Here is an 11,338-nt window from a genome sequence, read left to right as displayed (position 1 = left end):
GTAATTCACTTGGCGATTTGTTACCGTTTGCACGCAGGGGAAGCTACTCCTGTGCAGCAAGAGAGGGGACATTTCTGAAATCCACTTGAAAAAGACCTTCAAAGACAGAGCAATATAAAAATATTTGCTCTCCGAGGTTGACGTCCCTCACAGCATTCACTGAGCAGGCTCACTGAATATTTATACCTTCTTAGGACAAAAAGAATCTGTAAAATGAAAAGGGCAGACCTGTAATTTTATGTAATTGGCCTGACTGAATACATTAAAAGCAGCAAATTACTGAAGGTATCCAGTGTTCAGTGGCTTGGGCTGATACCTGAACTGGCTGAGACTCAGGAGTGCTGATGGAGTAATGATGGACATCTCTAGCAGAAGTCATGCAGGTGCTGATGCAGCCAACAGGTGATCAAGGTGCTGAGGGACATTTCATCTAAATTTCTGCCCATCACCCCAGTGAGTCCCTGTTCATCTCTCACTTTGCTCCGTATCCTCCCTCCTGGTCCCCATCACGGGAGTCACCCCAGTGCTATTTCAGTGGGATTTCCTCACTGAGCAGCACCACAACCTCCTGCAGCACAGAAAAATAAAGCAACTCCAAGCTTGGTTTTTAAGTTAACAAGAACTGTGGTTGGTTCCTGCCTAACCTGTACTAATTCTGATGTCTTTGATGCCAGGAAGACACCCAGCAGGAGCAGCACTTGCATGCCCACAGGCAGCTTGGGCACCAAACGTGGGTGTGAGCAAACAGGGCGATGTGCCGAGGGCACGAGTGGGGCTGCCAACAGCTCTCTTCTTTCCTGAGGGCACCTTCTCTTCAGGAAAACCCTGCTCCTGGCAAAGGATTAAAAAAATAATTTAAAAAAAGCCTTCTTTCAGGTGTAAAGCCATGTGGGACATGTAAGTTCTGCCCTTCCCAGCTGTCCAGGAAGGATGGTGTTTTGAAACGGCAGCTGCTCTGAAGACAACAAAGTCTCCCTGTTCTCTCTGATGAATTCACATGAAACTGCTTAAACCCAGACCCAGCCCTTCCCATGGGCAGGGGGGGGAATAGCATCTGCAGGGCCCAAACACAGCAAGCGCAGCATTTCTGCAGCAGTCTGTGCTGGGGGAAGGCAGTGTCCTGGGTGCTCATTCATCAGCAAGCTCAGTTCTTAACTATTTCAACGCTAATTAATCCCTTCTGCAACGTGGGCCCAAGGGTGGGGCAGAAACATCACGCAAGGCAGACAAGCTGGCCCAGCCCTGAGAGGAGAGGGAGCTGTCAGCACCAGCCTGTGCACTGGATTTTAGCAGAAAGGAAAGACCACAACTGAAATCTAAGACTTTCTGGATACTCACTAAGGAGCTGGCAAATTTTCTGTGAATAGTTTGCAAATAAAAATACCCCAGAACTGTTCCTTCTGTCTTTCTGTCTTTTCAATAGCAGAAAGGCAGGAGATGATGTCTATGTAGGAATTCACTGCTTGAAAACTCTGACACAAGTCTTTTTTATTCACTTCTCTTTGTCTACACAGTGATACTCTGCCTTGATTTATGAAGATTAGGCTTTGATTGCCCAAAGTTTTCAAAGCCCATGGCCTGCTTCTTAGCTTGTCTGAGACTGAGAGGTGGGAAATGCCTCTTTTTGGAGCACTATGAGTGGCATGAGAGCAGTCAGGTTATAGAGGGTAACTTCTGCACATTATTCCAAAATAATTTAGGTGAGGTCAGTGAAATTACTTGGATTTTCATCACTTTCTCCAAGACCAGAATTTCCTCCTCCCTCCACAGTTCTATGAATATTTTTCAATAAAGCATCATGAATTGAAAAAGACAACAATTAAAAATAGTTGTAGTGACAGCTCCCTGACACTGGGGAAGAAAGCTTTGGGAGGGGGGGAAAAAAAAGAAGGATATTTAGCATTACTTGGCTGCCATTCAAACATTTTCAGCTATTCAAATCAATGAAACCAAAACCAAATAAATTATATCTGGATTTCAGTTTGAGACACATGATACTGAAAAATACCAGTGACAAAACTGGGAGAAACCCATCCAACCTTCCATTGCTCCAGCTTCCAACCCAGCCCAAAACTCAATCCCTGCATGAACAGCTCATAGGGAGCAAAATGCAGGATGTAATTCTTCCAGACAGATGGGGGTGGCTGTCAAAGAAAACTGGGATCTCAGAATAAATAACATTTTTTCCCCCCACCACAGAATTCAGTGAACAGAGCACCAGTGAAATCCCAGCGACTCATCCAAACTAGATTTTCCAGCAAAAATAGACCTTTGATCTCCTGGCTGAGCAACCCTTCCATTGCCTCCCAGAGCCAGGACCTCATCCAGCCCCTTCCTAGGTAATCGTGTGTCAACATTTCCAGGGCACGCCTGGCTGCCTGTCAGCCAGCTCGTTAGAAAATTCCTGCAGACTGACACTGACACTTTAAAAGTTTGATCCATTAGGAAAACAAAACCTCCCCCTAAAGCCTGTTCAGGGCTCAGGGAGACCTGTGCAAAACGGGACTTTATCAAGAAATTTTCCCTGAAGAAAACGAACACTAGAGGTCAACCTAACAACTTGTCCCGGAAATATATATCCCTGGAATAAAATATTACAGACTTCTTCTGTGTTCTGTGCACCTCTCTAACTACATCCAGATTCACCGGCTTGGCAGGGCGCTTCGTATCCAACAAGAGCCCCTTCTATTCTTTTGGATTTGTTCTTGCCTTGCTCTACACCAGTGTTTCCTTTTCTGGAGCTCACCCCTATGATTCCTGTCCCAACTCACGTGGCTCATTAACCTACTGAACTACCTGTCTGTGAGAGGAGCCAACACTTCAGGGTGTAAATACTGGAGAGCAAACATGTCCCTGATGGAACTCTGCTGCTGTTGGTGGGGTTAGATTAAAGATGAGGGCAGAAACAGAGGAGCAGCCAGGGCTGTGCAGATGAAAGCCCATCTGACTCAGGATCTTGTGTCTCATGGATAACTCCGTGGCTTCAGGGAGGTTGCAGAGAACCAGGCTGGGATGCAAGTGATGGATTTCTGATCTGCAGTCTTCAGGCTTGATTCCCTTCCTAAGCATCTCCTATCAAAATAGCAACAGGGATGACTTCATTAACTGCTCCTCATGCTTTGCCCACCTCACCTTTTGAGCTCAGATTCTGGAGGACCTTGTGGCTAGTAACTCCTACAGCCTACTTCTGCATAACACCAACATATGCTTTTGGTTGGGGTTTTTTTTCTTTATCCCTCTTAAATTCCCAGTTTTACAATGTAGTGAATTTCTTCCTCCCTCTTCCCTGCCCTGAACACCACCAAGAAGGTCTCCCTGCCAGCCTGCTTCAGCCTTCTGCAGCAAAGCCCCAGCTCCCCTAATATAAGGCTTCTTTCCCAGAAGACTCCATGGAGACACAGAAGGAGCCCAAGCTTCACTGACACAGAGGCTGCCTCCGCTGGGAAAGCCAAGGGAGACTGAAGGCACAAAAGTCATGTCAGACGGAAGCGCAGCCCCAGCACAGAGTGTGTTTAAGCAGAAAATTTCTCCCAGGGAGTCACTGGGACCTCTCGTGTGCTCCACGAGCACATGTGTGAGTGCTGTGCTGAACCCAGGCCAGAATGCAGTTCCTCTTTATGAACGCAGGCCAGGGCCTGTAGTAACGCCGCTGAGCAGCATTTATTCACACAAGTGGTCTCTGTGGGGAAGGGCTGCCAAGTCCTGGCCCTGGACAATTTTTTCTTTAGCAAGCAGCCAGAGCAGAGCTCCATATGGCAATGCTGACTCCTCACTCAGCAGCTTGCCTGCTGCCAGCTCCTCGGTGGAAATGGCCCAGTGAGGCAGAAATGTTCCAAGCTCAACCTTCATGTTGCCATTACCTTTCAAAGACTGCCAGATAAATTCCTTAAAATTTTTTTTCAGAGAGTTTCTTCTTCCTGCTGTGGCTGCCTGTATGACTGTGGCAGTGCTGGCTGCTGCCAGCAATGCTCTCCTGGTGCAGCACCTGAGCCATTCCCAGGTGAAGATGTCTCCCATGGCATGTCCAAAGGGTGTCTGTCCTTAGTGCCCAGCTCCTTGGAGGCCTAGCCCATCCCAAGGCTGCCACAGAGGTGATGGACTAGTTGGAAAAGCTTCTTATGCTCCTCTTCAGGCAACCTGGCCCTAACACAGAGCTTAAGCTTGTGCAGACCCATCCCTGGTAGCTCTTCCCAGTTAATGCCCACACAGGAGAGCTTTTGGAGGGGTAGAAGAGGGGCTGGGTACTGAGATGGATGCCTTGCACCACCATCAGCTGTCATGCATCAACAGCCTTGCTCCAAGACAGTCAAAACTGGGCAGAGCTGAACAGGAAACCTCCCTTCACGTTGACCTCCCTTGCAGCTTGCCCCCAGAAGCTGGGGGTTCTCAGTGCCTCACCTTGGCAGCTTTTCTTCCACTGAAACACACAAAGGAAGGTGCCATCCCCTTCAGCCACAGCTGCTGCCCTTCCCCAGTGCCATCCTTCATCCCCATCTGCCTGGCAGTCAGTGCAGCCCAAGGCTGGGTGCTCCTGGAGGCTCTTCCCAAGGGCTGACAGCAGTGACCACAGCAAGCAGCCCCTTGCCACAGCACAGACATGGCACAGGGCCCTCACCAGCCCCAGTGCCAGCTGCACCAGCCATGAGGACCCTCCAGGCACTGTGGGGACCTTGGCTGAGCCCCCTAGCAGAGAGCAGCAACTGCCCATCCAGGGTCCCACACATCCTGCTCTGTCTCCGTCCTTCACTATCCCCTCTCCCCAGGAGCCACATGTGCAGCTTCTAGCAAAGATCTGTAAGAGGGGCTGACTTTTCACAAAGGTGTGTGAAGATGCTGAGCACAGCACTTCAGAGCTGCCAGCAGCTGATGGGGACCACTTCTCACATCCCTCACAAGCTGCTTCCCCCCACCTCCAGCACAGCCCTCGGTGCCATCACCCTCCTCATAGGGTCTGGGCATATGGCAAAGCCAGCAGTGACACCAGAGGGGCAAAAGCCCCAGTGGTACCTAAAGTCACATGGGCTTAAATTAACCCAGCCAGGGTCAGGCCTGCTAGGCACCTAGGCAGGATCAGAATCAATTGCTTTGGTTGGAAAAGATCTTCAAGATCATCCGGTCCAACCACTAACCGAGCCCTGCCAAGGCCACCACTAACCCATGTCCCTCAGCACCACACCTACATGGTATTGAAATCCCTCCAGGGATGGTAACTCCACCACCACCCTGGTCAGCCTGTGCCAGGGCCCAGCAACCCTTTGGGGAAGAAATTGTTCCCAAGATCCAATCTAAACCTCCCTGACACAACTTGAGGCAGTTTCCTCTCATCCTGCCACTTGTTACCTGGGAGAAGAGACTGACCCCCCCCACCAGCTCCAACCTCCTCTCAGGCAGTTGCAGAGTGGGATGAGGTCTCCCCTCCACCTCCTTTTCTTCAGGCTGAACACCCTCAGCTCCCTCAGAAGACTTGTGCCCCAGACCCTTCCTTCTCTGGACACACTGCAGCCCAACCCAAGGCTAGCAGAGAGCCTGGGTCACCCTAGGGAGCCTTCCAGCACCCCCACAGCCCCAGCCCTGCCATCTGCAGTTGCTGCAAAACCAATATGTGCATCTTCCTGGCAAATAGTTGTCAGCAGGACATTCATGGTGCACAGTGCTTGTGGTGTCAAGGCTTTTCTTCTTTTTGTCAAAGCAGCAAAGTCACTCGTTTTCCTTCCCCTTCCCCCCGCCCCAAGCCTTCCCAAATGCACGGAATGGGCTGCAGACCCACCTCCTACAAGGAAATGAGAACCAGCCCCAGAGGATCACCCAGCAAGAAGCCTCTGTTCGGAGATCTGACGCCTCTTCAAAGAGGGGAGAGCAAATGTGCTCCTACCTCTGCTGATTTATGGGGAGCGTCTGCAGCACCGATGCGGGAAAACGCTTCGACGCTGCCAGAGGGAAGGGGGATCCAGCACTGGCTGCCCGCCCTGGGGGGCTTGCACTGGATAACCCCTCAGTTTGTTATAATTTGTTTTCATCTGATTAGGTCTAGATTGCATTTTTTAAGGAGAGCAACCAGCCCAGCCACTGCAGCACACCTGCCAGGTTACGTGCTCACCAGCAAAATGAAGGCCGGTGTTGCCAGTGCTGGGACTGGCTGATGGCAGGTGGGACGTGCCAAGGGTGGCTCTTGAATTGCACGTGGCAGCAGCCAACTTGGGACTGTGTCCCCACATGTGAGGGGACGTGGGGAAAGCAGGTGGATCACCCATGCCTGTGGGAACCAGCCAGTATCGCCTTGGCTGCAGCAAAGCCAGAGCCACGGGCAGCCAACCTAGCATCCCAGGAGAGGCAGGAGAAGGGCTTGACTAGGGCAAGGGCACAGGCCTGGAGTGTCATCTGAAGCCATTGTTTCTTTCCTTCCCCCTCATGCTGAAAAAGTCTGGCTGTAAATCATTCCAAGTTATATCTGTTCAGTTTTAATTTCTGCTGATGCCCCAATGTTATTTATGCTCTTGAAATACAGCAGCAGGCATGTGTGTAGCATTGCCTCCCTGAAATACAGCCCACTGCCTGTAGCGTTTATTGATCAGTGCAGTAAATAATTCCAACAACACAACTCATCCAAGCGAGCAGAGGACACAAGGAAGGCTGCCCATCTGCCAGGGCCTGGTGCTCATCCCTGCCAGGGCTGGCAGGATTGCACCAGCAGCACAGAGCTGACTGAGCCACACATAAAATGCTCTTTTTCATCCAAAACGAAGCCAAGAGAGCCTGTGCAGCTCTCAGGTGGGTCTCAGTGGCAGCTGCACCCTGAGCTGGCACAGGGCTGCCAGCCAGGATGGCCAGTGCTGTGGGGACATCCCTGGGGACACAGGATGCAGCCCTGTGCCCACTGTGGGATGCTCCCAGTTAACACCAGGACAGTGACAGACACGAAGCAACAGCCTGGCTGCATCCAAGCTGGAGCAGAGGCACCCAAGGGGCAGGCAGCCACAGAGGGAGCTGGATCCCCACAGCACCCTCAGCACCAGGAGAGCCAGGAGGCCACTGCTAGAATTAAAAGCTCTCTGTAAGGATCTCTTTTTTTGTTGTTGTTGTTTGCTTTGACTGTGCTTGGGGGGAGAGGAAAGCAGTACAGAACAGCCCTGTGTATAAGCAGTTGCTTGATTAGCGTAGTTAATGTCTGTGGAATTTATTCAGAGCCTGAATTCTTGCACTTCTTCCAGGGAAAAGGCAACAGGGAACTCTGCATAATGCTGTCCATGCAGAACTGCCTCTCTCAGCTGTCCCAAGTATTTCCCTGGAAGCCCTCCCTGTCCTGCAGCAAGGAGAGAGACCCAGGAGGGCCAAGCTCTAGGCTGGACAGATTTAGTGTTGCTACACTGGGACTCATTTATCTTAGCTCAGAGGTGAACCAACACAGTCCTCAAGGACAGGAGCTTAACAAGCAAAGGAGGAAGATCTGAATCAGATCTTGACCTGGTCTCAATCATGCAGCCACACTGAACCAAGTGAAGTTGATTTATGCCAGCAAGAAGCCAGTCTCATAGGCTCAAATTCATGCCCAGCTCCTACTGCCACCAGCATTGCTGGAGTTGCCTGTCCATGCTGGGATGAGCCCATCCCACTAACACCAGCTTTCCCAGCAACCCAACACACAATGTGATACCAACACAGACTCCATGGGACACACACCAAGCCATTCCACCACTGACCCCTGCATCCCATCCCATTGGCAGCCTCAAGAGTCTCAGGGTAAAATAGGGACCTCAGAAGGGGACATGCTGAAGCAGACGCTGCTCTGAGTTTCCCACAGCTGCCCATCCCCACAGGGGATGCTCCTTAAACACAGCTGGGGCTTAGGAGAGACCCTCAGCTCCGTGTGGTATGTGCGGGACTGCCCCAAAGGGCATTCACAGGCAACTCCTCTTGGCTTTGCTGGAAAAAAAATAAAACTCCAGAGGAAATAAACTTGCATCAGACTGGTGCCTCAGCCATGAGGCCCATCTTGGAGAAGGTTCCCCATGAGGGACCAGAGTGGGTTACCAGGGAGCAGTGGAGCTGTGCAAACCTGCTGGTCAGGAGTGGATTTGATGCACAGGTGCTGCCTGCCTGGGTGATGCTGCACACAGCAGCTGCAGCACCTTTGGTGGCACCCACAGTGTCCCCATGTCCTCTGCTAAGACAGGGGCCCTGCACCTTGCAGCATCCCCCCCCTCTGCTGCCTGGTGTCCCCAGCAGTGCTGCAAGCTCTGGCCCTGCTGGGCCCGGTTCATCTTGGGGCAGCATTCCAGAGCAGGGCAGGACACAGCACAACAAGGGGCTTTCATCTGCTCTGCTAATTTTTACCCTGGGGCAAGCGTGATACCCTGAGAGCCTCTCACCAGGGGACAGCTCCTTCCAATTTAGACAGTCACTGCCCCACCAGGGGATGAGCACAGTCTGGGACACTAGAGACCAAATGGGATCCCCAGCTCCAGGCAGGATAAGCTGTCAGATAGCTCTGCCTCCAGCCAAGCCCCCTTGCTGCCCATGTACACCAGGGCCCTTTGCTTCCTCAGGCTCTCCCCCCAAACATCCCCTTGCTCCACAGGCACAGAGGGGGATGGCAGCAGACACCCATTGGCCCCATTTCCTCAGCTGCCCTCGAGCTCAGCACCTGCCCCTTTCCACCACCGAGGAACCTTTCACAGTCCCAAGGAGCTGCAACATCTTCCCACCTCCTCCAAACCACCCCAGCTGAGGGTTTGCCAGGGCTGAGGGTGCAAGTCCCCACAGCTGGAGATGCCCCCGTACACCCATAATTGGCAGGGTGGGGTGACCAGCACCCACTCCAGCACCCCAAGTCCCACATATAGAGAGCACAGCCACTTCACCTTGGCTCCCTCCCTGGGTAGGAGCTGGTTGCCAAGCTCAGACTTGGATCTGGAGACAGACTTTTGTGCTTTGGCTCACGGATCCTGAAAACAAGAGCTTTAATCATTGCATGCTTTTATGCACCGAGAGCCAAAATTGTCTTGTTAAATACAGTAAGTGATCAGTGCTCGCAGTAAAGAACATTTCAATGACTGCTTGTGTGGGTAATTATTTCAGGCCTGCCTTTCTTCCCCTCCTGAGAAAAATTACAGAAAGTGGAAATTATTGCGAAGCCTCCCCGGGCTGGAGCGCTTCCTGCCGGCTCCGGCGCTGGCTCCGGGCAGCACTTCAGCCCGTGCCCACATTTTCCTGCCTGGTTGTGCCCTTCCCTGGTGCCAGTTCCCGGGCAGACTGCACCAGGATCACATCCTCCACGAACAGCTCCACAACTGACTCAGACTGGTCTAAATAACCCCAAGATCTGTCCTACAGGCGATAGGAGTGGGTGCTGTGGCAGCCTCGGGGCCAGCCTGTCCCCCCTCACCAGAGCACAGTGCATCACACGTTGGCCAAGCCCAGAAATTGCTGATTTGGGGTTTTTTTCCCCTGCTTCTGCAGCCCTGAATGGTAACTGTGATTCCATGCTCGGGAGCCCTGGCTGTGCCCCAGCCCTCTCCAGTATTACACTATTAAAGTCGCTTTTCAGCAATTGTTGTGATTTTTTTCCAGAGATAAAAGAGCTCCACAGAAGCAGAGGGACCCCCAACACCAGCCATGTTGATGGAGGGGACAGAGTGGGGAGCCTCAAGCTGGTAACACTGCAGCAAGGCCAGGGTGCACCGAGGAGGAGGATGGTGCTCAGCTGCCCCATCACAGCCACAGCTTTGACAAAGGGACCAGCAGAGCTCCAGCAGTCTGGGGATGTTTGGCTGGAAAAGGGGGATTTTTCCCTTCCTGAGCAAAACACCCTGAAACCTACTCTGCATCACATCCTCCTCTGCAAGCCCAGCTTCTGGCTGACACCTCGACAGGAGCAGAAAAGCCCCAGACAGGGGCTGGCTGTCAGTGTGCACTCACTTCTACAGACAGGATAGAGTTTCCAGAGACACACACTAAACTTTCAAACACAGGCAGCTCTGCTGCAGGCAGCATGCTCCCTTTGGCACCCACAGGTTTCTGCTGAGCCTGGAAGTGCTGGAAAAGCCCAGCCCACAGGAGAGCAGGGGCAATAACCTCTATGTTCAGCAGCATCCAGCTGCAGTGCCCTCCATCATTTCCAGTGCCTTCCATCATCAAACCTGCTGCAGGACCTCACAGGCAGCTCCAGCCTTGGTGAGGAAGGGTGACACAGCACCCACTGCCCACACCCCTGTCCCCTGCAGAGCACCTCGATGTCCTGCTGGTTAATGGGGCCCTCTCCTCCCTCTCAGGACACTGATACCTCTCCCAGTGACATGGGGACAGCTCATCACAGCACACCTGTACCACCCTCGTGGCCAGTGGACATCTCTGCTTTCACCTCCAAGAGGGCTTTTGTACAAGGCCATTCTGGCTGTGGTGTGTGGAGTGGAGAATGGAAAAGCTCTGGGAAGATTTGGGTGAATGGATGAAGCTTAAAGAGGCAGAACAAGTCCTGCATAAACACCTCAGTGCAGGTTTACGTGCAAAGCAAAGTTAGGTGTAGCTTCGCCCTCCTGTACCAGTCCCCAGACCTCCCCACCACGCAGCCACAGCCCCAGGACTGGTTCCCAGCACCCAATATCCATGCAGAGCCAGACCTGGCACTCCCAATCCAGCTTTTGTGTGGTGGGTGCCAGGCCATGCTGGCCCCCCAGCCTGGCACCTGATGGTGCCATCAGCACTCTTCCCCCACAAACCATCTGGGTGCTGCAGAAGCTGTTGTTAAAGATTCTTAAATGTTGCAACCTGGTCAGAGAAACCTGCTCCTTCTCTGTGTGAGTGCAGAGGGCTCCCCATCCTCTCTATGCTATCATGACCCTGTTTATTCTCCAGAAGAGTGGGGGCAGTGAGGTGTGGGCCCATCACCCACACACAGAGCCAACAGGAAGGGGACCCCTTCCCGAAGAGCATTGCTTCTAAACCACTCCAAGATGGCCAGGCAATGTTACCCAGCTGGGAAAACACTTTAAAGACCCTTAATTAAAGGCTGAGTCTTACCCTTCCCATCCCCACCAGAAGCAGTCCCCAGTTCCCCTGCCTCTCCCCCACTCCCCTCCATCCCTTGCACTTCCTTTCCCACTGGCATCTGCCAGCGCTGTCCCGGCTGTGCCTCCAGCAGCCAGGCCCTGCTCAAAACATTTCCCTAAAAGCATCTCACTGCCTGCTCCACAGGCTTCCAGAGGTGCTGAGCACACGGGCTGTGCTCACCCCAGCTCCAGTTAAACCAGTGAATCACCTCACCCACCATCAGGGCTCAGATGACTCAGCCCAGCTCACCCCAGGGTTAGATGCAATCACAGTGTTCTCCATTGTCTTCATC

This window comes from Apus apus, chromosome 14, assembly GCF_020740795.1.
Source record: "Apus apus isolate bApuApu2 chromosome 14, bApuApu2.pri.cur, whole genome shotgun sequence".
In the NCBI taxonomy this organism is placed as follows: Eukaryota; Metazoa; Chordata; class Aves; order Apodiformes; family Apodidae; genus Apus; species Apus apus.
This window is presented reverse-complemented; position numbering follows the sequence as displayed.